The sequence below is a fragment of the Zalophus californianus genome, chromosome 3 (genome assembly GCF_009762305.2).
Source record: "Zalophus californianus isolate mZalCal1 chromosome 3, mZalCal1.pri.v2, whole genome shotgun sequence".
Lineage (NCBI taxonomy): Eukaryota > Metazoa > Chordata > Mammalia > Carnivora > Otariidae > Zalophus > Zalophus californianus.
Genome location: NC_045597.1, coordinates 148,075,293 through 148,101,739, shown reverse-complemented (window position 1 = coordinate 148,101,739; position 26,447 = coordinate 148,075,293). Strand labels below are relative to the sequence as shown.

Sequence of the window (26,447 nt, the reverse complement as noted above, 5' to 3'; positions counted from 1 at the left end):
TTGGGTTTTTGACTATGTAGGGTGTTGGCATACCTAACCCCTAAGATGTTAAAGGGTCAACTATATTAAGCAGAAAATCCTTTTGCTCTTAGAAAGCATCTTTCTTTCAGTTGCCAAAATAGTATCATAAAACCCCTTGTATTGCTTTATACTTTTGTTTAAAATTCTCTAGCTCCACATTTCCTTCTTTGTGTAATGTCAGGAGTCTTTTTTTTTTTAAAGATTTTATTTATTTAATTGACAGAGAGAGAGAGAGAGAGAGAGGGAACACAAGCAGGGAGAGTGGGAGAGGGAGAAGCAGGCTTCCCCCTGAGCAGGGAGCCGGATGCGGGGCTCAATCCCAGGACTCTGGGATCATGACCTGAGCAGAAGGCAGATGCTTTAACCAACTGAGCCACCCAGGCGCCCCATAACGTCAGGAGTCTTAAAGTCAGATTCCTCTCTGCATTTGCGGATTCTTCTGTATACCCACACCCACTTTGGGTCCTGTCAAATTTACTTTAGTTCTCTGAACCTGCCTGGGTTCTTTTCTATTTCCCCGTTACACATTTGCTCTGCCTGTAATGCTTTTATTCCTTAATCCAATGACAAATTTCCACCCTTCTGTATTAGTCTGGGTCTCCAGAGAAGCAGAACCAATATAAGGTCTACATGTAAGATTTATTGTAAGAATTGGCTTACATGATTATGGAGGCTGAGAAGTCCCAGGATCTATAGTTAGCAAGCTGGAAACCCAGGAGAGCTGAGGGTATAGTTCTAGTCTGGGTTGAAAGAACTGAGAACCTGGAGAACTAATGGTGCAAATTCTAGTTCGGCTCCCAAAATAGGAGAAAACTGATGTCCCAGCTCAAAGACAGGCAGAGAAAGCAAATTCTCTGTAACTCCACTTTTTTGTTCTATTCAGGCGGGAAGCAATCTACTTTAAGTAGTCTATGGATTGAAATGTTAATCTCATCCACAAACACCCTTACAGACAGGCCCAGAATAATGTTTAACCAAATATCTGGGCTCCCTTGGGCCAGTTAAATTGACATTAACATTAACCATCACACCTTCCTTTACATTCGACATTTAAGGGCCATCTATGCTTTTAAAACTTTCCTGAGCATTCTGAGCTGAGTTAATTGTTTCCCTTGGCGTATATGGCAGAGATCACTAGCTGTTCATCCACTCTTCTTTTCCTGCTGGGCACACAGTTAGACCACATTACCCAAACCCCTTTTTGCTTTGGTGTGGCCATGTAGCCTTACTTAAATTTTTCTCACACAATCTGCTCTTCTCTCTTCTCCTGTCTGTTAGCTGTTTCCTTATACTGACAAGGAACACATTTGTTACTCTTCCGCCCCGCCTCAGCCTTACTGTCCTATTGGTTCCATTTTATGTGAGAAATAAATTTTATTGTATTAAGCCACTGATTTGGGGATTTATCTTTTACAACAGCAAATGTTACCCAATACACACATTGTAACAGATGTTCTTAATGTCCCTTCCCATATTGTTACAATAGCTTTGAGCTACTGCTTCTGTGGTAGGGAGTTTCTGGCACACTGACCAGTTTGCATCTTAAGCACCTGAATTTCTTTGCTTCACTATCTGAAGGTTTTCTTTGGCACCTTAGAAGCTTGCCATGCACTGTGGCAACCTGGAAGAGTGGGAGAAAGCCTCAGCCGATAGGAGGCAGAAGTCAGTGGATCACATGCTTCAACCTTCCCATACATGAGTGGGACAATTGTGAAGCGTGTTTTACATGGTTCTCAGAGGGCCCACAGTGGGATTAGTCCCAGAGCCCATTTGGTAACCTGCTTTTTAATACCTTCTCATTTCTCCTTTCCTCAACCCCTGGTAACCACTATTCTACTCTCTGCCCCATTAATTTGAGCATTTTAGTTTTCTCATAAATTTGGAAACATGCAGTATTTGTTCTGTCACTGGCTTATTTCACTTAGCATAATGTCCTCCAGCTTTATGTATGGTGTTGCAAATGGCAGGATTTCCTTCTTCTTCTTCTTCTTCTTCTTCTTCTTCTTCTTCTTCTTCTTCTTTAAGGCTGAGTAATATTCCATACATTTTCTTAATCTATTCATCCATTGGTGGACACTTAGGTTGTTTCCATGTCTTGGTTGTTGTAAATAATGCTGCAATGAACATATGGGTGCAGATATCACTTCAAGACAGTGATTTTATCTGCAGATATATATTCAGAAGTGTGATTACTGGATCAAATGGTAGTTCTATTTTTAATTTTTTTAAAGATTTTATTTTTTTAAAGTAATCTCTACCCCCAACATGGGGTACCAACCCCAAGACCAAGGGTCGCATGTTCTATAGAGTGCGCCAGCCAGGCACCCCTCTATTTTTAATTTTTTAGGAACTTCATAGATCTCCGTTTCTTTAGGGTCAGTTGTTGGAGCTTTGTTTCCTTTGGTCGTATCATCTTTACTTAATTCTTTCCGATCTTTGTATCTTTGAGTCGGTATCTGTGCACTTGAGTAAGCAGTCTCTTCCAGACTTTACAGGGAAAGGCCTTCACCAGTTAGCTCAGTCTGGGGTACTGGACAAGTCAGCTAGTAGTTTCTGGGGACAGGTGGGGCTGCTGTAGGAGTTTCTTGTTGGGTGAGGTAGCTGCCTGTGCTGAGGCTGGCTGGGCTCTGCCTTCAAGTAAGACTGCTGGGTTGGCTCCCTGCTCAGGCAGGGCAGCTGGCCACACTCTGTGGTGAGTTTGGGGCCACTAGTTGCCCTCCCCAATCTCCTCTGGTCTGGTGAGGTTGCGGGCTACGTTCCCAAGCAGGGCAGTGCCATTAATGCATTGTGCGATTGTGCAGGGCTTGCGGGCTGGGTGCTGCCGTCACTCCTGGTTGCGTGAGCCTCAGGCTGTATTCTGATTGGATGGTGCCACCCACAGGATTCTGGGTTCAGGCGGCAGCCGGTCGGGTTTCGCAGTCGGACCGGGGTCTCAGGCCGTGCTGTATGATCTGGCCGTGACTCAAACTGCATCCCGAAGTTGTTCAGGACCACGGGTCAGGCTTCCAGAGCAGGTAGGCTGTTGCCTCTGCTCCTCTAGGGGGTGAAGTTGCTGGCCCGGCTCCCTGGTGTAGAGGGGCCTTCAGCTGCGTCCCGCAGTTGGGGGTGGGGCTGTGCTCCGTTGCCTGGCCGGGTGGTGTCCTGGCTTCCTTGTTGGATGTGGCTGCAGACCGTGCTCTGCCACTGGGCATGGTCACTGGCTGGGCTCTTTGTGTGGGCGAGGCCACAGGCTGCATTGTGCCGTGCGGCAGGGTCCAGTGCCAGGCAGCGTTGCAGAGTGCAGTTGTGGGCGGGGCGCCGCTGCTGTTCGGGGTCCCTGGTTCTGTGGCCCTGGAAGCTATGTTCAACAGCTGGGCATGGCTGCTGGCTTGCCTCTCTGCCAGGAAGATAGGCTGTGTTCCACAACAGCTGGCTGTCTGTGGCCAGACTTCCGGAGGGATAGACTAGAGGCTGTGTCGAGCAGTTGGGCAGGACTGTGAATTTGCAATGTGGTAAAAGTGTAGTTGCTCCTCTTACCCTTCCTTTTCAGTTTTGGGGTCCAGGGGGTTGCTTCGGCTTTATCCACCGGGTTCTGGAATTTTCACGTTGGTGCCTTCTCTATGGATAGTTGTTAGTTGGTCTTATGAGGGGGACTGAAGTCAGAATGAGCTAAGTTGCCATATTGATGACGTCCCAGGGACAGAATTGTGGATTCAAATACTGCATCAGTGGTTTAGTAGCTGTATGATCGCGGTCAGTTACTTAACCCCTCAGGCTCAATTTAAAATGGGGATATTTAAAATGAGGATAATAAAGCTACCTTAGAGACTGTGATGAGATGACACTGTCTGTTGGACGTGGCTCCCAGTAAATCATAGCTTCCAAAGACAGTTGTGTTTAAATTTGAATGACTATCAATGGGAAGAGAAAAAGTTTAGCTATTTAAAAAGTTTTCATTTTGCAGATAAAATTTTACCATTCAGAGAGACAGAGGAACTTGCTCAGGTTTCGTTCTCACAACACTTGTAACTGTGATATAGATGTGAGAAGTTGAAAGCTTTATGTTTCTGAACTGGAAGCCCCTAAGGGAGGCAGGCAAGGAAGGAAAAACTCACATTTAAAGAACAAGGGAGAAATGTTTGGTTGCATGGTCATTTCTCTAAAGATGATTCCATCAACCACTGCATGGCAGTGACTGTGGTTCTCGACCTTTCTTTTGTTCATGGAGCCCTTTGGGCCAGGCTTGAAAATGCTTAGATGGAGTGAACGTGAGGAAAAGAAAGTAACGTCAGGTTAGGCTAGATGTGGGCCTGGAAACAGGTCATCTAGGATTCTGTAGATCAGTATAATCTTTGGGCCATTGAAAAAAAATTTTTTTTTAAGATTTTTAAAAATTTATTTGTTTGACAGAGAGACAGGGGTGGGGAGTGCACAAGCAGGGGTAGCGGCAGGCAGAGGGAGAGGGAGCAGGCTCCCCACCAAGCGAGGAGCCCAGATGCGGGACTCCATCCCAGGACCCCAGGATCATGACCTGAGCTGAAGGGAGATGCTCAACCGGCTGAGCCACCCAGGCGCCCCTGAAAATTTTTGAGCATGAATGAAAGTTTGTAATTCAGCCAACACTATGTGTCGATGATAATGATGTGATTCTGGAAGTGAGGAAATTGTGCTGGCATCTTCTCCTGGCCCAGAGTCCAGAGTGGTCACTCCCACTCACTCTCTCACCTGTGTTCTGGAAGATTCCTTCTCTGGCCTTTGCACTAAATGATAAACATCTTTCTTTTCTTTTCTTTCTTTCTTTCTTTCTTTCTTTCTTTCTCTTTCTTTCTTTCTTTCTTTTCTTTCTTTCTTTCTTTCTTTTCTTTCTTTCTTTCTTTCTTTCTTTCTTTCTTTCTTTCTTTCTTTCTTTCTTTCTTTCTTTCTTTCTTTCTTTCTTCCTTCCTTCCTTCCTTCCTTCCTTTCTTTTCTTTTCTTTTCTTTTCTTTTCTTTTCTTTTCTTTTCTTTTCTTCTTTTCTTTTCTTTTCTTTTCTTTTCTTTTCTTTTCTTCTTTCTTGACAGGAAGGGCAAAGAGAGAATCTTAAGCAGGCTCCATGCCCAGCACGGAGCCTGATGTGGGGCTTGGTCTCACGACCTTGAGATCATGACCTGAGCCAAAATTAAGAGTCAGCCCCTTAATGGACTGAGCCACCCAGGCGCCCCAACACATTTCATTTTTGAGCTTTTACAAGCCTGAGGAAATACTACCAGATGTTCTGTTATAGCTGAAAAGACTGGTGGAGTTTTGTTCAGTTTCTTAGGGTCAGCAATCCTGGAACAGCTCAGCTGAGTGTTTCTTGCTTAGGATCTTTCATGAGGCTACATTCAAGATGGTGGTGGGGGTTGCAGTCTCTGAAGGCGTGGCTGGGGTTGGTGCATCTGCTTCCAAGAATACTCCCTCATATGGTTGTTGTCAGGAGGCCTTAATTCCTCACCAAATGGGCCTTTCCACAGGGTTTCTTACAACATAGTAGTAGGACCTCCCACAGAGCAAGCACATGAGCAAGTGAGAGGGAGGTGGTGGAAGTTTTTAAAAGACATTTTCTCTTTCATTCTGCCTTTATGCAGAATGGTTTGCATATGCTTCTCACTAGCTCCTTGATCTCCAAGAAAGCACCAGATTCGTATTACCAGATTGGAACTCCTTTTTTGTCATATAGAAGGTATTGCAGATGCTTCATCCAGCCTGTGGGTGGCTTGACTCACAACTCATTACAACAGACTGTCCTTACCCTCTTCCTCCACTTCCCAGTGTCACATAAGCCAGAGGTTCAGTCAGTGGTTGAAAGCAGATTTGAGGAATAAGAGAGTCTCATTTAAGTCTGTCTTCCATGGAATTTTGCCTATGCTACCCCACTTGGTGTTAAGTTCTGATGCACCCATGCTTATGCATTAGCAATTCTGTTTGTTTGGAAAGCTCTTTTCCAGAATTTCATATGACTTTTTTGCTTTACCTCTTTAGAGAAGTCATTCATGACTGACCCATTTAAGGAAAAATGCTGTTATTGTTCTGTATCTCCCACGAAAGTGTAAATTCTGTGAGACAGGGACTTTGTTGGGTTTGGGCTTGTATACAGTTCTATTGCCCAATGCAATGCAGGGAAACTGGTATGTAATATGTACTCAGTAAATATTTTTAAAGATAAATAGATGAATAAAATCATGGCATTATATGTAGTAAGGTTGTATATACTTGAAAAGGGAGAAAGGAAGAAGAAAGGAAATTAACATCAATTGACAAACGATTATGTGCCCGTTCCCTGTACTAGATACCTTGAATACATTATCATACTTAATCTTCACATATCTATGAGGCCAAGATCAAAATCATACCACTAATTAGTGACAGAGATAGGTTTTAAGGTCTCAGTATACTGAATTTTTATTTTTTTATTTTTTATTATGTTATGTTAATCACCATACATTACATCATTAGTTTTTGATGTAGTGTTCCATGATTCATTGTTTGCGTATAACACCCAGTGCTCCATTCGGTACATGCCCTCTTTAATACTCATCACCAGGCTAACCCATCCTCCCACACAGTATACTGAATTTATATATCAAATAGTTTTAAGTACATGAGGATTACTGACTATATAAAGTAAGGAAGCAATAAATTCTGTTGTGTTGTAAATAATATTTTATGGACTATAATTGCAAGCTGTAAACATGAACTATTTTGTGGTTTTCAATATTCCACTACCAACAAATAGGATCTTGGAAATGTAGATGATAAGTGAAGTCTATGCTGGGATAACTCTTTGCCTTCAGTCTGTTTTTTTTTGTACAGAACTAATCATGAGAGCCACAAACAGCCGTTGGGGCTGAAAACTTCTTTTGATCAAGTGAATTACTGTTGTCTTGAATTTACTTTCTTTGCAATAAGTGAAGGAATGGATTAGGTATCCCATCTTCTAAATAGCCATCAAAAATCCTGGTAGGATTCCCATTTTTCTCCGAGCATTAAGTCTTTAAAATTGCAAATGCTTAAGTGTTTAGGGTTTTTAGTAATATACTTTCTTGGAAAATATATCGAAATGAAGTTGTCAGAGATTCCTTAAATCACTGCTGAGCAAATAATCCTCCAAGGCTGTCAGGTCTAAGGGGATTTTTATTCAGCTTAGGGGTTATTTTGTTGACAAGGAGCTTACTAAACACTGAATAGAAGAAAACCCATTTATGAGAAATGGGCCGGTTGGTGCATCAAATCAGTGGTTAATCTAAACCTGGCAGAGAAACACATTCAATGTGTCAGCTTAGTAGAATGCACATGGGTCATACATTTTCTTTTCATTTGCTCCAATCACAAACCAATTTAACTTTGTGGGTTGTGTGCTAAAAAGCTGATCCATGGATGCATGAAGAGAAATTGAGAAATAGCGTGCAGAAAATTTAGATTATATAATCTATTTAGGGAAATACTTAAATATAGCAAATTGTAATCAAGTCTCCTGCACTGCTTTAGCAATGTGAATATAGGTTAGTTTTTATGAAAAATTATGAAAAGTTCAAATGTGTACTGTTTTCAGCAATCTGAAAGAATAATTATTGAATTTGAAATTTAAGAAATTTTGTAAGAAATTGAGAATATGATAAATCTGAAATCATATTTGGATTTCTTGGAAAGGCAACACATATCTCATTCAAGCATTATGCCCTTGATGAACATGAAGAACATGGAGAAATCTTGGCCTTGAGTGGGGCAAGCATGAGGACAGAATTGAAGAGTCTGGATTTCCAGCCCTGGTTTTCTGAAACTATCGTGATTTGACCTGGATTAACTCACTTCATTTTCCAGGATTCAATCTCTTTCTCTGTGACTGAAGATTTACACCAGATCTACAGTTCTACTTTTTAGGTTTCAGAACTTTCTTTAAAATATTTATTAAACCATTATGTCTAAGCCTGAAATAGGAAACAACAACAACAACAACAACAGCAACAACAAAATAGGGCTGCTTTGGTTGGGGCTGTGACAGGGTGGTAACTGAGCACTTACATTTTCCTGGTCCTAACTCATGCTCCCATTGCCCATGAGAGTTTCCAGAGAAGACAATGGAACTATTTTATTTTTGGTAGGTAGTCCTTATCTTCTTTCCAGTTCTAATGCTTTGAGGTGTTTTTAAATAATGACAAACTCCCTTTGGATCAAAATTCCATTTTGAATTATGTAAAATGATTTCTTTAGTCAACAAATATTTATTGAGCTACTACTATATACCAGGCATTATTTAGGTTTTGGAATAAGTGAATGAACAAACAAGCAAAGAAATATTTTTTCACTCATGGTGCCTATATTTAGTGAGGAATGACACAATAGAAAAATAAATATGTTGTATGCCAAAAGATAAGTATGTGAAGGGGCTGGAGCTTCTGGGATGGGGAGTCTGTGTTGTTATTTTGTGCAGGATGGTCAGGAAAGTCCTCACTGAAGAGGGAACCACAGAATGCAGAGATTCTGAGGTAGGGGCATGCTTGGCATGTCCATAAACAAGCAAAGGGACCCATGTGGCTTGAATGAACTGGGCAAAAGGAAGAGTGGTAGAAGGATGATATTACAAAGGTCTTTGGGAGAGGGAGAGTGGAGAGATGGTGCAAAGTCATGTAGGACTTCTCGGCCACTGTAAGGGCTTTAGATTTCAGTACAAATGAGGTAGGCAGTCATGGGGGTTTTGAGCGAAGAAGTAATATTATATAACTTATGTTATAAAATAGCTTGCCCTGGCTTTTGTGTGGAGAGATAACTTTATTTTTTTACTTAAAATTTTTTTCTTTTTAATTTTTTAATTTAAATTGGATTAGCCAACATGTAGTACATCATTAGTTTCAGATGTAGTGTTCAATAATTTATCAGTTGCATATAATACCCAGTGCTCATCACATCGCGTGCCCTCCCTAATGCATATCACCCAGTTACCCCATCCCCCCACCCACCTTCTTTCCAGCAACCCTCAGTTTGTTTCCTATAGTTAAGAGTCTCTCATGGTTTTTCTCACTCCCTGATGACTTCCCATTCAGTTTTCCCTCCCTTACCCTATGATCCTCTGCACTGTATCTTATATTCCACATATGAGTGAAATCATATTATAATTGTCTTTCTCTGTTTGACTTATTTTGCCCAGCATAATACCCTTCAGTTCCATCCATGTCAATGTAAATAGTAATTCATTCTTCATAATGGCTGGGTAATATTCCATTATATATATATATGCACACACACATACACACACACCACGTCTTCTTTATCCATTCATCTCTTGATGGACTTCTCGGGCTCTTTCCATAGTTTGGCTATTGTGAACATTGCTGCTATGAATATTGGGGTGCAGGTGCCCCTTCAGATCACTACATTTGTATCTTTGGGGTAAATACCTACTAGTGCAATTGCTGGGTCAGAGGGTAGCTCTATTTTTAACTTTTTGAGGAACCTCTATACTGTTTTCCAGAGTGGCTGTACCCGTTTGCATTCCCACCAACAGTATAAGAGGGCTCGCATCCTTGTGAACATTTGTTGTTTCCTGTCTTGTTAATTTTGGCCATTTTGGTGTAAGGTGGTATCTCATTGTGGTTTTGAGTTGTATTTCACATGATGCCAAGTGATGTTGAGCATTTTTTTCATGTGTCTATTGGCCATTTGTATGTCTTCTTTGGAGAAATGTCTGTTCATGTCTTCCACCCATTAATTGACTGGATTATTTGTTCTTTGGGTGTTGAGTTTGGTAAGTTCTTTATAGATCTTGGATACTAGCCCTTTATTTGATACATCATTTGCAATTATCTTCTCCCCTTCCATTGGTTGCCTTTTAGTTTTGTTGTTTCCTTTGTGCAGAAGCTTTTTATCTTGACGAAGTTCCAATAGTTCATTTTTGTTTTTGTTTCCCTTGCTTTTGGAGACCTGTCTAGGAAGAAGTGGCTGTGGGTGTGGTCACAGAGGTTGCTGCCTGTGTTCTCTAGGATTTTGATGGTTTCCTGTCTCACATTTAGGTCTTTCCTCTATTTTGAGTTTATCTTTGTGTATGGTGTACGAAAAAGGTCCAGTTTCATTCTTCTGCACGTGGCTATCCACTTTTCCCAGCACAATTTATTGAAGAGACTGTCTTTTTTCCACTGGATATTCTTTGTGAAAGATTACTTGACCATAGAGTTGAGGGTTCATTTCTGGGGTCTCTGTTCTGTTCCATTGATTCATGTGTCTGTTTTTGTGCCAGTACCATACTGTTTTGATGATTACAGCTTTGTAATATAGCTTGAAGTCTGGCATTGTGATGCTACCAGGTTTGGTTTTCTTTTTTGACATTATTTTAGAAAAAAAACAAAACAGAACAAAACAAAACATTACTTTGGCTATTCAGGGTCTTCCTGGTTCTGTACAAATTTTAGGATTATTTGTTCCAGCTCTGTGAAAAATGTTGATGGTATTTTGATAGGGATTGCATTGAATGTGTAGATTGCTCTGGGTGGCACAGACATTTTAACAGTATTCTTCCAATCTCTGAGCATGGAATGTTTTTCCATTTCTTTGTGTCTTCCTTAATTTCTTACATAAATGTTCTGTAGTTTTTAGAGTCAAGGTCCTTTACCTCTTCGGTTAGGTTTATTCTTAGGTATCTTATGGTTTTTGGTGCAGTCATAAATGGGATTGACTCCTTAATTTCTCTTTCTTCTGTCTCATTGTTAGTGTATAGAAATGCAACTCATTTCTGTGCATTGGTTTTATATCCTGCCATGTTGCTGAAATTGCTCTATGAGTTCTAGCAATTTTGGGATGGAGTCTTTTGGGTTTTCCATATAAAGTGTCATGTCATCTGTGTAGAGTGAGAGTTTGACTTCTCTGACAATTTGAATGCCAGTTTATTTCTTTTTGTTGTCTGTTAGCTGAGGCTAGGACTTCTAGTACTGTGTTGAACAACAGTGATGAGAGTGGGTATCCCTGTTGTGTTCCTGACCTTAGGGAAAAGCCCTCAGTTTTTCCCTATTGAGAATGATATTTGCTGTGGGCTTTTCATATATGGCTTTCATGATATTGAGGCATGTTCCTTCTATCCCTACACTGTGGAGAGTTTTAATCAAGAAAGGATGCTGTACTTTGTCAAATGCTTTTTCTGCATTAATTGAGAGGATCATATGGTTCTTGTCCAGCAATAAATCCCACTAGGTTGTGGTGAATAATCCTTTTATTGTACTGTTGGATCCTATTGGTTAGTATCTTGGTGACAATTTTTGCATCCATGTTCATCAGGGATATTGGTCTGTAATTCTCCTTTTTTGGTGCAGTCTTGGTCTGGTTTTGGGATCAAGGTAATGCTGGCCTCATAGAACGAGTTTGGAAGTTTTCCTTCCATTTCTATTTTTTGAAACAGGTTCAGTAGACTAAGTATTATTTCTTCTTTAAATGTTTGGCAGAATTCCCCTGGGAAGCTCTCTGGCCCTGGACTCTTGTTTGTTGGGAGATTTTTGATTACTGCTTCAATTTCCTTTCTGGTTACAGGTCTCAGATTTTCTATTTCTTCCTGTTTCAGTTTTGGTAGTTTATAAGTTTCCAGGAATGCATCCATTTCTTCCAGATTGCTTAATTTGTTGGCATATAGTTGCTCATAATATGTTCTTAAAAATTGTTTGTATTTCCTTGGTGTTGGTTGTGAGTTCTCTTTCATTCATGATTTTATTTATTTGGACCCTTTCTCTGTTTTGATGAGTCTGGCTAGGGATTTATCGATCATATTAACTCTTTCAAAGAGTCAGCTTCTAGTTTTGCTGATCTGTTCTACTGTACTTCTGGTTTCTATTTCATTGATTTCTGCTCTAATCTTTATTATTTCTCTTCTGCTTGGTTTAGGCTTTATTTGCTGTTATCTTTCTGCAGCTCCTTTAGGTGTAAGGTTAGCTTGTGCATTTGAGATTTTTCTAATTTTTTTGAGAGGGGCTTATATTGCAATGTACTTCCCTCTTAGGACCATCTTTGCTGAATCCCAAAGGTTTTGAACAGTTGTGTTTTCATTTTCATTAGTTTCCATAAAATTATTCTTTAATTTCCTGGTTGACTCATTCATTCTTCAGTAGGTTGCTCTTTAACCTCCAAGTGTTTTAAGATTCTTCCAAATTTCCTCTTGTGATTGAGTTCAAATTTCAAAGCATTGTGGTCTGAAAATATGCAGGGAATAATCCCAGTCTTTTGGTGTTGGCTGAAACCTGATTTGTGACCCAGTATGTGACCTATTTTGGAGAAAGTTCCATGTGCACTCGAGAAGAATGTGTATTTTGTTGTTTTAGGATGGAGTGCTCTGTATATATCTGTGAAGTCCATCTGGTCCAGTGTGTCATTCAAAGTTCTTGTTTCCTTGTTGATCTTCTGCTTAGATGATCTGTCCTTTGCTGTGAATTGGGTGTTGAAGTTCCCTACTATTATTGTATTATTATCAAGGTGTTTCTTTAATTTGGTTATTAATGGTTGATATAATTGGCTGCTCCCAAATTAAGAGCATAAATATTTATAATTGTTAGAGCTTCTTGTTGGGTAGACCCTTTAAGAATGATATAGTCTTAATCTTAATACATCTCTTAATACAGTTTTTGGTTTAAAATCTAATTTGTCTGATATGAGGATTGCTACCCCAGCTTTCTTTTGAGGTCTGTCAGCATGATAAATGGTTCTTCACCCCCTCACTTTCAGTCTGAATGTGTCTTTAGGTCTAAAATGAGTCTCTTGTAGCTAGCATATGGATGGGTCTTGCTTTTTTATATAATCTGATATCCTGTGTCTTTTTTTTTTTTAAGATTTTATTTATTTATTTGAGAGAGAGAGAATGAGAGCCAGAGAGCACGAGAGGGAAGAGGGTCAGAGGGAGAAGCAGACTCCCTGCCGAGCAGGGAGCCCGATGTGGGACTCGATCCCGGGACTCCAGGATCATGACCTGAGCCGAAGGCAGTCGCTTAACCAACTGAGCCACCCAGGCGCCCTATCCTGTGTCTTTTGATTGAAGTATTTAGCCCATTTACATTCAGAGTAACTATTGAAAGATATGATTTAGTGCCATTGTATTACCTGTAAAGTCCCTGTTTCTGTAGATTATCTTTTGTTTCTTTCTGGTCTGTGTTAGTCTTGGGCTCTCTCTTCGCTTACAGGATCCCTCTTAATATTTCTTGCATGGCTGGCTTGGTAGTCACATATTCTTTCAGTTTCTGTCTGTCCTTGAAGCTCTTTATCTCTCCTTCCCATCTGAATGGCAACCTTACTGGATAAAGTATTCTTGGTGGCACATTTTTCTCATTTAGTACCGTGAATATATCATACCAGTCCTTTCTGGCCTGCCAGGTCTCTGTGGATAGGTCTGATGCCAGTCTATTATTCCTACCCCTGTAGGTTAGGAACCTTTTATCTCGAGCTGCTTTCAAGATTTTCTCTTTATCTCTGAAATTTGCAGTCTTCATTGTTACTTAAATGTCGGGGTGTTGATCTACTTTTATTGATTTTGGGAATGGTCCTCTCTACCTCTTGGGCATGAATGCCTTTTTCCTTCCCCAGATTAGGGAAGGAAATCTTTCTTCTCCCTTGGGCACCCCAGTAATTCTGATATTGTTTCATTTTATGGCATTGCTGATTTCTTGAAGCCTCACCTCATGGTCCATTAGTTGTTTTTCTCTCTTTTCCTCAGCTTCCTTCCTTTCCATCAACTTGTCTTCTCTGTCACTCTCTCTTCTGCCTCATTTATCCTAGCTATTAGAGCACCCAATTTAGACTGCATCTCAGAACATTTTTAATTTCGGCCCGATTAGATCTCATGTATGCACTAAAAGATTTGCTAGTGTCTTTTATGCTTTTTTCAAGTCCAGCTAGTAACTTTATAATTATTATCCTGATTTCCAGGTCTGATATTTTACTTATATCCATATCGATTAGATCTGTGGCAGAAAGTATTGCCTCTGGTTCTTTCTTTTGTTGTAAATTCCTCCTTCTAGTCATTTTGCCCAGAGAAGAATGAGTGAACCCGAAGCTGTCAGAAGCCAAGAATGAAAAGAAAAAGAAAGAGGAAAAGGAAAAAAAATGGGGGTGGGGTGGGGTGGGGAAGAGAGGTATATAATCATACAGGGTGTACAAAGCAAGGTGATCTGCTTGGTCCTGAGTGTATTTTGTCTGTGTGTTAAAAGACACTAAGTCCCAAAATTGTAAAGAAAGCAAAATTTATATACATAAAAATAATAAAATTGAATACGGTGAGAGGAAGCCAAAAATGAAGAATATATCTAAAAAATGCAAATGTAAAAAAAAGAAAGTTAAAAAAAGGCTTAAAAACAGAGTTGATAAAATAAAAAACTAGTTGAAAAAGGAAAGAAGAAAAAAAAGAAATGGCAAATTTTAAACCGAAAGATAAATGAATCATGAGAAAAAACCCTCAAATTGTATATACTATTTTCCCCTTGTGTTGGAGTTTTGCAGTCCTGTGTGGTCCGTAAACTTGCTGTTCACCTGTTTTTCCAGCTGGTCTTCTGGGGGAGGAGTTTGCTGAGCTGATTCTCAGGTGTCTTTGCCTGGGTGGAGTTGCACAGCCCTTTGCAAGGGGGCTGGGCTCAGTGTAAGCTGGTTGCTCTGTGTGGCTTTTATACCCTTAAGACTTTCTGCCGTGCTTCAGAGGATGAAAATAAAAATGGCCACTTGATCTCCAGCCCTAGAGCTGAAAGATCGGGGTCCCCTTCCTTCAGTAAACCCTCAGGGATAAGCAGTCTTCACTTTTGTGTGTGCCAAACTCTGAAGACTCCTATTGTGTGTGCCCACCCTGATCCTCCCCAGGGAAGGCAGAGGGTAGCTGCGTTTCTGCACTTTGTAGGGCGCTGGCACAGTGAAAGGTCACCTGATCATGCATACCTACTGTGCCCCTCCCACGGAAGGTGGAGGGTTGCCCGTTACTGTCCTTTACATGGCTCTTGCACTGAGAGCTGTCCCCTGGTCATGCAGGCACCTGCTCTGCTCCTCCCAGGGGAAGATGGAGAGTCCTCGTGTTCCAGACCTCTGCAGGGTCCCCATGCTGTGGCTCGTGGTTTATGGTGAACCGAGCTGAGAACCCCCTCCCCAGCTCACTGGCCTTAACCAGTTTCCCTGCTCCAATGCTTGGGAACTCTACTGGCTCAGGCACCCCTTTCTTTCTGTGACTTGGAGATCCTGAGACCACACTGTCCCACCTAGGATTCAGCCCCCACTTCACCAAGTGAGCACCTTTCAGGAAGGGATATCTCTCACTGGAGCAGATTTCTAAGGGTTCCGATTTTGTGCTCCAGGGCTATGTCACTTTCCTGTAGCCAGCTTAGGGAGGATCCCTCCCCACTCCGTTTATCTTCTGGTATCTCCCCTCAGATTCACTTCTCCACACCTCTTACCTTGCAAAAAGTGGTCACTTTTCTACTTGTAGAGTTCCAGTAAGTTCAGTCTTACCTCAGATTGAATTCATGGGTGTTCAGTATGATTTGATAGTTATGTAGCTAAATTCAAGGGACCAGATGAAATGAGGTTCCCTACACTTCCTCCATCTTGCCTCTCCTGATAATAACTTTAAAGAGGTCAAGTATAGAAGAAGAGAGAGCAGTTGAGTGGTTAATAGAACAATGTGGGTGAGATGTGTGATGGCTTGGACTAAGGTAGTAGTGGTGAAATAGTGAGAAATTGTTAGGTTCTGGATATATTTGGAATATAAAGCCAACAGAATATATTGGTGAACTGGATATGTGATATGTGAGAAACAGAGGAAACAAGGATGGTTCTAATTCTTAAGCTGAGTAACTGGAATGATGGAGATGGTGAGATGGAAAATCCTGCTGAAGGAACAGATTCTGGAGTAAAATAATCCAGAGTTCTCCTTTGGGGATATGCTTATTAGACATTCCAGTGGATGCTGAGTAAGTAGTTGGAGATGTGAGTCTTGAGCTCAGGCAAGAGCTCTGGGTTGATTATTAAATTGAAAGCAGAGAGCATATAGAGGAGATCATAACTGAAGTTATCACCAAGGGTATGAGTATAGATTGAAGGGAGTCCAAGTACTGAGCATTTCAATGTTAAGAAAGTAGAGCAACAAGGAGAAGCAAACAAAGGAGACTAGAAAGAATGGTTAGTGATACAGAAGTGGAGTCAAGAGAAAATGCATGGAAACTAATTGAAGGAAGCGTTTTGACAAGGAGTCTGAGTGATTAAGTGGTTTAAAAACTATAGATACGTTAAGTAAGGTGAAGTCTGAGAAGGAGGAGGAGGTGATCACTGGTGACTTCACAAGACTGAATGAAGTAGAGACCTTGACTGGATTGCATTCAATAGGAAAAAAATCATCAGGGAGTATAATAAATTTTTTGATGAGTTTTGCTGTAAAGGTGATATATGGTAACAAGAAGTTACTTAAAGATGACATATATTACTGCATGTTTGTGTGCTGATGGGGGATGGTCCATGGGGGTAATGTGATGATGCCTTAAAGAGAGAAGAATTCCTAGAACAATACTCTTTGAGTAGATAGAGGATATTGGGATCTAGGGCACACATGGAGAAGTCATACTAAGATAGAAGGAAAGAAGGTGGTCATAATCTGGGGGTGGAAGCATTAAAGATTTGAGGAAAGTGAAAAAGTTGTAAAATACAAGGAAAATCAAAGTATATGGTAGGAAAAAAAAATGTCTTGGGCAGCATGAAAGGCCTACTTGAGGTTAGTGCTCTTGACTTCAAAGTGAGACCAGTCAACATGGTTCTGTGTTTTTCTCCAGCTACTTGCACCTGCATGAAGGCAAGTGTTGTGTAAGGAAGGAGGAGAGAATATAACGGTATCTTATATACCGTTATATACCATTTCACATAACCTGTGAAAAAAAATTGCAAGATTGTAGGTTCTAGTGGGTAGAAGAAATATTGAAAATCGTAGCAGAGAGAATGAAGAAACGTGGAGGAGGGGGTGGTGCAAAAGAGAGTAATGTTTAATATTGAGATTGTGAAGGGAATGTCATTTAGGGCAGTGTGTGGCTTAAGAGAAGAGGAAATCAAAATTATTTAAAGAGTTAAGGTCAGTGAACTGCCTGGCTATTAAAATCACCAAGAATTATGACAGCAATCAAGTTGTAGACAATGGCAGTGACCGTATCTCAATTACATTATGAAAATCATGCTGTATTTTAATTGAAATTCAAAGTACTTAGGAATTAGAAGTATAGTTATCTTAATTTAATAGCAAAAATTTCCCTGGAAGAGTAGATTAGAAATCACTGCTCAAAAGCTGTATTTTATTGAAAAATGCCATGTCTTTTTGAGTTGCTCCATTTAGTGTACTTAGTAGAAACATTATAGATGTAGATATTTAGTAGAAATTCCTGACATATGTACTCCTTATGGCTCCCACATCTTTGTGCTTGGCCATCACCTCTCAAACCATAAAAGGATACAGAATCCTGTTGTGCAAAGAAGTATAAAAAGTCTAATACTTGTTTGAGAAGCAAGTTCTGCTAACCATTCTAAGTGATATAGGTCAAGTTTACCTGATTTTTTTTTTTTTGTAAACAAAGTGAAACATAGCCATGAAAACATAAACATTTATCTTTAGAACTAGATATTATTATCTGGACTATGATGTATATCTATTAACTATGCATTTATTATGTTTGATTTTTCAAACAGACTTACTATTGAACCCACGATTAGAGGATGGATGTCTGGGGTCTGAGTTTGGCTTAGCCATTGTGATAACAGTAGAGATATTAAAACTTTGATCCAGGCTTCCTATTTTTGAGCTACATTTTAGGGAAAAAGAAAGTTCATTTCAGATTTTGGCATGCAGAAAAAATTCAAAGATACCACCGAGGAAAAGTCACTGTTCCAAGATATTACCTGCTGTGCAACTTGAACAAATTACCAGTCAGCATCTGTCTTTGGCAATAAAGACTATAAACTAAATTGGCCCCCAATATATATTAGATGGAACCCCATCTTGTGCTCCTATCTATTTCTCCTGAAATTAGTGTCATTGTCTCACTTTTAATTTGTTTCACTTACTGTCATTATTTCACCTTTAAGTTGGAGAAGAATGTTCTAGGCTCTTGCACTTTTGTTTCAAAGCATTTTCTACCTGATCCTAGAATTTAACTCAAATCATCTCATTTTACCAGTAAGAAAACTGAGGACCAGGAGAACACAATGGTTTGTTCAAGTTCACATTATTAGTGGAAGTTACAATCGAAAGCTAGATCTCCTATATACATCTACTATATCTTACTGCCATTAAAATATTAGTTGTAAATAAGATTTGGCAAGGTTACAGCTTGACACTTGAAAATGTTAATGATTCTTTACTTTTAAAGAGCTTACTCAATTAAGACAAATATTCTGCTTTGTTACCACAGCACTACAGAAGCATAATTAGAGTCTGGGGGAATTTAAGCATTAACATTTATAACAGTGGCGTTTCTAAATAAAATCTGATTATAAGCTTCTAAATATGTTAATAATTACTATATAGCATATCCATTAGAAATATATGAGAAAGGTTCTTTTTCTAAAACATTTAAGTTTCTATTCTAGATTTTAAAAGCAGGAGAAGATGCATTACTGCTTTTAAAAATTCATATATAAGGCTTTTAGTAGTAGTGATAATATATCCAAAGATGGAGAAGTATAGTATTTCCTTTTATTTTTTTTAAAGATTTTATTTATTTATTTGACAGAGAGAGACACAGCGAGAGAGGGAACACAAGCAGAGGGAGAGGGAGAGGCAGAGGGAGAAGCAGGCTTCCCACAGAGCAAGGACCCCTATGCGGGGCTCGATCCCAGGACCCTGGGATCATGACCTGAGCTGAAGGCAGACACTTAACGACTGAGCCACCCAGGTGCCTCTAGTATTTCCTTTTAAATAAAAGAGAAGGACAACTCTATTGTGAATTTGTTGCTTAACTTTTATCCTATTTTCTGCATCATAACTCTGATATTAAAACCTTCTAATTTCAAAAGAATATTTTGTTTAAAAATATTTTCAGTTTTATTGCAGTATTATTGACAAATAAAAATTGTGTATATTGAAGGTGTACAACAAGATGTTTTGGTTCATGTGTACATGATTAGCACAATCAAGTTAATTAACAAATCCATCATCTGACATAGTTACTTTTATTTTTGTGGTGAGAACATTTGAGATATACTGTTATCGCAAATTTCAAGTATATCATACAGTATTATAACTGCAGTCGCTGTGCTGTACATGAGATCTCCAGAACTTACTCACCCTGCATGATTGTAAGTTTGTACCATTTAACCAACGTCTCCCCATTTTTTCCATTGTCCCAGTCCCTGGGAATCACCATCATGCTCTCTGCTTTTATGAGTTTAACTTTTTTAGCTTCTCTATATAAGTGAGGTCATGCAGTGTTTGTCTTTCTACATCTGGCTTATTTCACTTAGCACAATGTCCTCTAGGTTCATCTATACTGTTGCAGATGGCAGGATTTCCTTATTTTTAGAAGCTGATTAATATTCCATTGTGTATATAAACACACACACCATATTTTCTTTATTCATCTGTCAATGGACACTTTAGTTGTTTCTGTATATATCTTGATTCCTGTGAACAGTGCTGAAATGAATATGGGAGTGCAGATATCTTTTCAAGGTACTGATTTTGGTTTTTTTTAAATATATCCCAGAAGTGAGGTTGCTGGATCATATGGTAGTTTTATAGTTAATTTCTTGAGGAATCTTGAGGAATCTCTATATTGTTTTCTATAGTGGCTGTACAAATTTACATTCCATTACAAACGATGTACAAGGGTTCCCTTTTCGCTACATCCATACCAATACTTCTTATCTTTTGTATTTTTGCTAATAGCCATTCTAACAGGTGTGAGGTGATAACTCATTGTGGCTTTGATTTGCATTTCCCTGATGATTAGTGATTTGATCATCTTTTTATATATCTGTTGGGTTAAATTTTGTGAATGACACAATTTCTATAGCCTCAGATGCTATCCAGAACCTGGTTATCCTAAATGACTTAGTGATTTTGTCCACATGCAGAAAAAAGGATATTTTTATTCATAGCATATATTGAGTGTGATTTGACAGCAACATCAGTGGTAGTTTGGTTCTCTGTATTCACCACCCTACTTATTAGAAAAGATTCAACCATAAATATTCATTAATGATGTTGCTCCCCAGTGACCTACTGAATCAAGGGCTGTACCTGCCCAATTCCCAGGTTGTTGCCACTTTATTTATTAACTATTAGCACAGACATGTGTTTTTGATTTGACATTATCTGCTTATTGCCCCAATAGTTTTGTGTTTTTCTTTCAGACTCTGGGTATTAGTTGTAGGGACTATGGAGTTCTTTTTCCAATTTACTCCTTTATATAATTTGCTGATGTAGTAACCAGCTAAAATAAGATATTATCTTGGCTGACCTAGTTAATCTCAGTGCACTGACTACTCTTGGATATAAGTCTTTTGTGCCTTCACTAAAGTTTCTCTTAGCTCATGTTATTCTAACTACAAAAAAACCCATCCAATGAAAAAAACAAAAACAAAACAAACATAATAGGAAGCAAACACAACAGCCACAAAAAGCATAAACTGTTAGGATTGATCCATGAAAGATGACTAATAAATCCCTTCAATTACTGTTGAGTCATTGTCAAGAGAAGGCCTCAGACTACCTCATCCAGTGGCAACAAGATCACTTGAATTATTTTCTGTCTGTGATCATAATGGATTGGCAGCATATTATTAAAATTAAGTAAAATTATTCTAAACAGGAGGAGCCTGGGACACATAGGAAATCAGTGAGTTTCTGAAGATAAATATTAGATTTTTCATTTCCTGGCTTCTGTGAACAGATTATTTATATGATTTATGTGTTCATAGCTATGAATAAAGCAGTTATTTTGGAACATACTACTACTAACAGTAATAGTACCACTTATAGAGTTCTCATGTGCTGGACAGTGTGCTAAACACTTTTAGGGATATTATCTCTTTTGAGCTTCAAGATTTCTTCACAATACAGTTTTTGTTATTTTTTATACTGAAACCTAAGAGAAACTATACCCATAGAGCTCAAACAAAGATACTCATTGATGTCATAAAGAATATTCTCAAAGCATTCCTGTTATGTGTCAGACTGTGCTAGGGACTGACCTGCTATCTTGTATCTGGCCTTGAGTAAAAAGAAGATAAGTTAAACTTTAATTATTTCTTCTATTCTTCAGAATTCTGTCATTCTTAAGAGTTGAGGTGATTCTGGGATGATCCTCAAGGTTTTTTGTATCCTATTAACATTTTTCTTTTTTTTTTAAAGAGTCTGTTTATTTGAGAGAGAGAGAGAATGAGAGAGAGAAAGCACATGATAGGGGGGAGGGTCAGAGGGAGAAGCAGACTCCCCGCCGAGCAGGGAGCCTGATGTGGGACTCGATCCAGGGACTCCAGGATCATGACCTGAGCTGAAGGCAGTCGCTTAACCAACTGAGCCACCCAGGCGCCCAACATTTTTCTTATTTCCTCCTAAATCCAGGAGGGTTAGCCAGAAAGAATCCTGAATACTATGAAGAGATAATTCTCTGTGTAGTAACTGTTGCCATATTTGTTATGGAAGAGAAAATTCTAGAAAAGGTGTTCCTGCTATGCTTTTTTCCAGTGTAAGGTGTCTGATCATGCCAATAGACCTGTGTCTCTTGAGGTGCACCTGTACCTATAATCAGTGTGTAGAATCTGAGCAGGGAAAGGGCTTTTTTTTTTTAAATAAAGATTTATTTATTTTATTTACTTTAGAGAGAGAGAGAGAGGGAGAGAACATGCACGATTGCATGAGTGGGGGGAGGGGCAGAAGGAGAGAGAGAGAGAGACAATCTCAAGCAGACTTCTCGCTGGAGTGTGGAGCCTGACTCGGGGCTTGATCTCACGACCTTGAGATCATGACCGGAGCCAAAACCAAGAGTTGGATGCTCAATTGACTGAGCATTTTGCTAATATCAGTTACAATTAATCACTCTTGTATTTATTGAGTGCAGATATTCAGTTCAACCCTTATATATTATGTAATAACTATGGGGAAAACACTGTAGTGAATTAAATAATTTGGAGTATAAGAAGATGATGAAATAATTTTGCCTTCAAGAAGCTTACCATCATATTTTGGGGATGACAAATACACAAATACTTTCAGGTAGCTGTTTTTGTGTTATATTCATACCTTATAGTTCTTTTTCCCTCTGTATGAATTGGTTTGGTGTGTCTTGCTCTGTCATTACTGGCTGAAATCCAGCTGAATTTATTTTGAACTTGTTTCACATCTGTTGGAAGGCCAATGTCTGGCTCATCATCTTTGTGTAACATCCAGGTCCCCATGGACATATAAGATATATATATTAACTAATTTTTTTCTTTTTTTTTAAAGATTTTATTTATTTGAGAGAGAGAGAATGAGAGAGAGAGAGCACGAGAGGGAAGAGGGTCAGAGGGAGAAGCAGACTCCCTGCCGAGCAGGGAGCCCTATGCGGGACTCGATCCTGGGACTCCAGGATCATGACCTGAGCCGAAGGCAGTCGCTTAACCAACTGAGCCACCCAGGCGCCCAACTAATTTTTTTTTCTTTAGAAATAAGTTCCTAAGTATAAAATAACTAAAGGTATGTGTTTGAGTGAATATTTGTTCTGAAGCCTTGTTTCTGGCTGTGTGTTTGTACATACATGAAGGTGTCTGTTTAAGAATTGCTGGGGAATCTCACCCAAGCTGGATCAGGGTTGGAGCAAGGGAAAAATTGTTTTTTTGAAGAAATGGGAATAAATCAATCATGATTCTCCAGACAGAATGTTTGATTCTCTGAAATTTTCTAAAAGAGAGGATCCAGATAATACAGTAATGTAACTTCTTTTCATGTGGCTATTATCTGTTAATATCTTGACCATGTTATACTTGAATATAAATTGGTCTGAGCAGCTTTATATGATGCAAAATACATTATCATCTATTGAACAAGTTACTCTCAATAACTTTGTCTCCTGACATGATGTTCCATTTGCATGTGCGTTTTAGATGGAAATTGCTTTCTATATGGTTTAAGGGGACTGAAGGGATCATTGTGTGTAACTGCAGAGGATCATTGTGTGTAACTGCAGATGGTCTACTAGATCCTATTTCATTGTCTGTCTTTTTACTTTAGATTATAGTTTAAACTTTCCCCTTACCTTTGGTAGCCTTTTTATTAAAAGGTAAGAAAATTAATGGTGGAAATGGATGTTGTTTTCTAGGATTACTGAATGTATTTGCATGGATTTATTTCTGAGGAACCTACAAGAAGTTGCATGGGGATTACAAATTACTTTTTAACAGCCTTTGCAGACTTTTTCTCCATGTAATATTTTTGTCATTCTTCAGATTGAAAAGATTCTGGAGGGAAGATTGTGCTTGGATTGGCTAGAGAATATAGAGTAGGCAGAAGTCTGTGAGTAAGTGTGAATGTGAGTGTATGTATGTTTGTGTGAATGGAATGCATGGAAAAGGGCAAACATTTAAAATTATTTTATATAGGAATGTATAGAACATTCTGAATTGCTATCCAAGATATATTGGTTTTCTCCTTTTAATCTTTGAGAAAAGATAACTTTTTCTGTATTTCATAGTTTGTACTATGTTGGACTTGTGGCCCTCTGCCATTTCCAAAAATCTGGGATGCAGACCAGATTCCAAAAAGATTCATAGGCCACCCAGCAATCCATATGCTGACCAGTAAGTCAATCTTTAGTGACTGCCAGTTGTCAGTGTGTGATGTTGGACAACTTGGCAAGAAAACAACTAAGGAGGAAGAAACGGGAAAGAAGACTGAAAAAACTACAGTATATAATGTTTGCTGTAATGGTCTGTGATGTTAGAGTGCCAAGGGCTAAGTATTCAGGAGTCTTTTTTTTTTTAAGATTTTATTTATTTATTTGACACAGAGAAAGCATAAGCGGGGGTAGCTGTAGGCAGAGGGAGAGGGAGAAGCAGGCTCCCCGCCAAGCAAGGAGCCCGATGTGGGGCTCGATCCCAGGACCCTGGAATCATGACCTGAGCTGAAGGCAGACGCTTAACGACTGAGCCACCCGGGCACCCCTTATTCCAGACTCTTGAACTTAACCCTGAATTTCTTTGCTGCTGTAAGTTTGACATACTTAATTTTAGTTGTTATAGAATTTTCATGTTAGAAGAAATAATCTAATAAAAATGACAATTTTCAAGATAAGGAAATTGAGATATAGAATAGCTATTTTTCTCAAGATAACTTAGCTATTTAGTGGCAAATTCTTGGTTAAAAAGCAGGTCTCTTGACTCCCAGTCCATGGGATTTCCCATGAATTCAGGCACTGAAAGTTGGATTTTTTCCCCCTGATGATTACCTGACTGTAATTAATAGGCATATTAATCATGTGTAATATTTGAGATAAACTGATTTACAGATTATCTAATTTATAGTTTTCCAGATGAAGTTTCTACTGGTTATAATTTCCTCCCAGTGTCTACTTCAATTCTTAGCTAACGCTCGATTTTGTTATGATGTCCATGTTCTATCCTTATATAGTAGCTCCTCCCCCCACCCCTGGGGGATATGCACCAAGACCCCCAGTGGATGCCTGAAACCACGGATACTACTGGACCCTATATATACTATGCTTTTTCCTATACATACCTATGATAAAGTTTATTTTATAAATTAGGCACAGTGGGATTAACAACAACAATAGTAAAATAGAACATTTATAATAATATACTGTAGTAAAAGTTATGTGAATGTGGTCTTTCTCAAAATACCTTATTGTACCATACCCACCTTTCTTCTTGTGATGATGTGAGGTGATAAAATGCCTACATGAGGAGGAGGTGAGGTGAATGACTAGGTATTGTGATCTAGTGTTTGGTTACTACTGACCTTCTGACAGTGTGTCAGAAGCAGGATTATTTGCATCTGACTGCTGTTGACCTTGGTTAACTGAAACCTGGAAATCGAAACTGGATAAAGGGGGTCTACTGTACTCCACTCTACTTGACTGGCTCCCCTCCCCCCACCTTTTCTTAATCTAGGTAATCTCCTTGGCAACTGTACGGAATATGAGAAAAGTTAGTTGGCTGTCAGCATTGTTAAACAGGCAGTTCAACTCCCAAGTATTGTTTAGAGTTAACATCCTCTGATTCTTAGTCCAAGAATTTGTGGAGGTGCCCATAGGCAGAGGAGTAGAGGAGGAGAAGCAACAGAAATCAGATAGCACTGATTTATTTACACTGATTCACTACTGGGACAGTGGAAGCACTGACAGGTCTACAGCCCTGACATTTTCTAAATAAGCATATGTGAATTTATGTACATCTACAAATACAAGTCATACCCCTTCTTCATTGTTCCCTCTTTTGCCTTCACAAAGTTTCTCCCCATTTCTACTCTGGGAACAGTATGTGCCAACTCCTAGAGAGTCCCCAAAATGCTGCTTATTTTGTGCCACTATTAGACTTGGGCATCTAGTTTATTATACTAGTGCTATCATATCAGTATAATATGGGAAGAGGTTTGGGGTCCTAGGCTACCTTGTTTGGTACTTGGGCAGTTCTTTCTCAATGGTAATTCTTATCTTGGTTGGTTTATTTCCAAATGCATAGAAACAATATTATGCTTCTGTAATCTTAATTGTGCGAAACAAACAAAAAACTCCATGTTAGTTATTTTATTTTATTTAAAAGATTTTATTTATTTTGAGAGAGAGAGAGAGAGAGAAAAAGAGTGAGCACACACGCACGGGTGGGGGCAGGAGCAGAGGCAGAGAATCTCAAGAAACTCTGCACTGAGCATGGAGCCTGATGTGGAGCTCTATCTCACAACCCTGAGATCATGACCTGAGCTGAAATCAAGAGCTGAAAGCTTAGCCAATTGTGCCACCCAGGTGTTATTTTAAATTTATGTTAGTTATTTTAAATTTATTTTACAGACGTCAATTAACCTTAAATTGAGCTATTTTCCGCAAGTGTCTTTGTTCTTTGGTTCTGTTTTTGATACAAGGCTGTTCTCCCTTAGGTGATTAAACCTCCTTATTTCTAAAATGTTATTTGAACTTGGATCTATCTACATGTTATATTTTTATTCTTGTGATATTAGTTCCAAGTTTTCTAAATGGTGTTTTCCTGATAACTTATGTTTCTTGGCTTTCCTAGAATTCAAAGTCATTTCAGCCATTTGTGTCCTTTTTGATATGTAAGATGTTGGTGAAATATTTGGTGAAATTTTACTGGATTGGGCTCCAAGTCATAGGAAATAATGAGGAATGTCAGATTTTACATTAAAAATCCTTATCATGTTCTCCAGGAGAGTGAGATTTTTTTTCTGTTAAATTTTAACTTCCTGGAGATTAGGGTTATTTAATTCTTAATTACCTACCTGGATGA

General features: G+C 39.1%; 1 long non-coding RNA gene across 1 annotated transcript in view; it reads left to right on the top strand.

The window, feature by feature from the left end:
• Positions 1 to 2,879: 2,879 nt before the first annotated feature.
• LOC113919251 overlaps positions 2,880 to 26,447 on the top strand; it is a 68,630-nt gene continuing 45,062 nt past the window's right edge. Inside the window, exon 1 of the long non-coding RNA XR_003518913.2 lies at positions 2,880 to 3,035. This is a non-coding gene — a long non-coding RNA (uncharacterized LOC113919251). The remainder of the gene's footprint in view (positions 3,036 to 26,447) is intronic.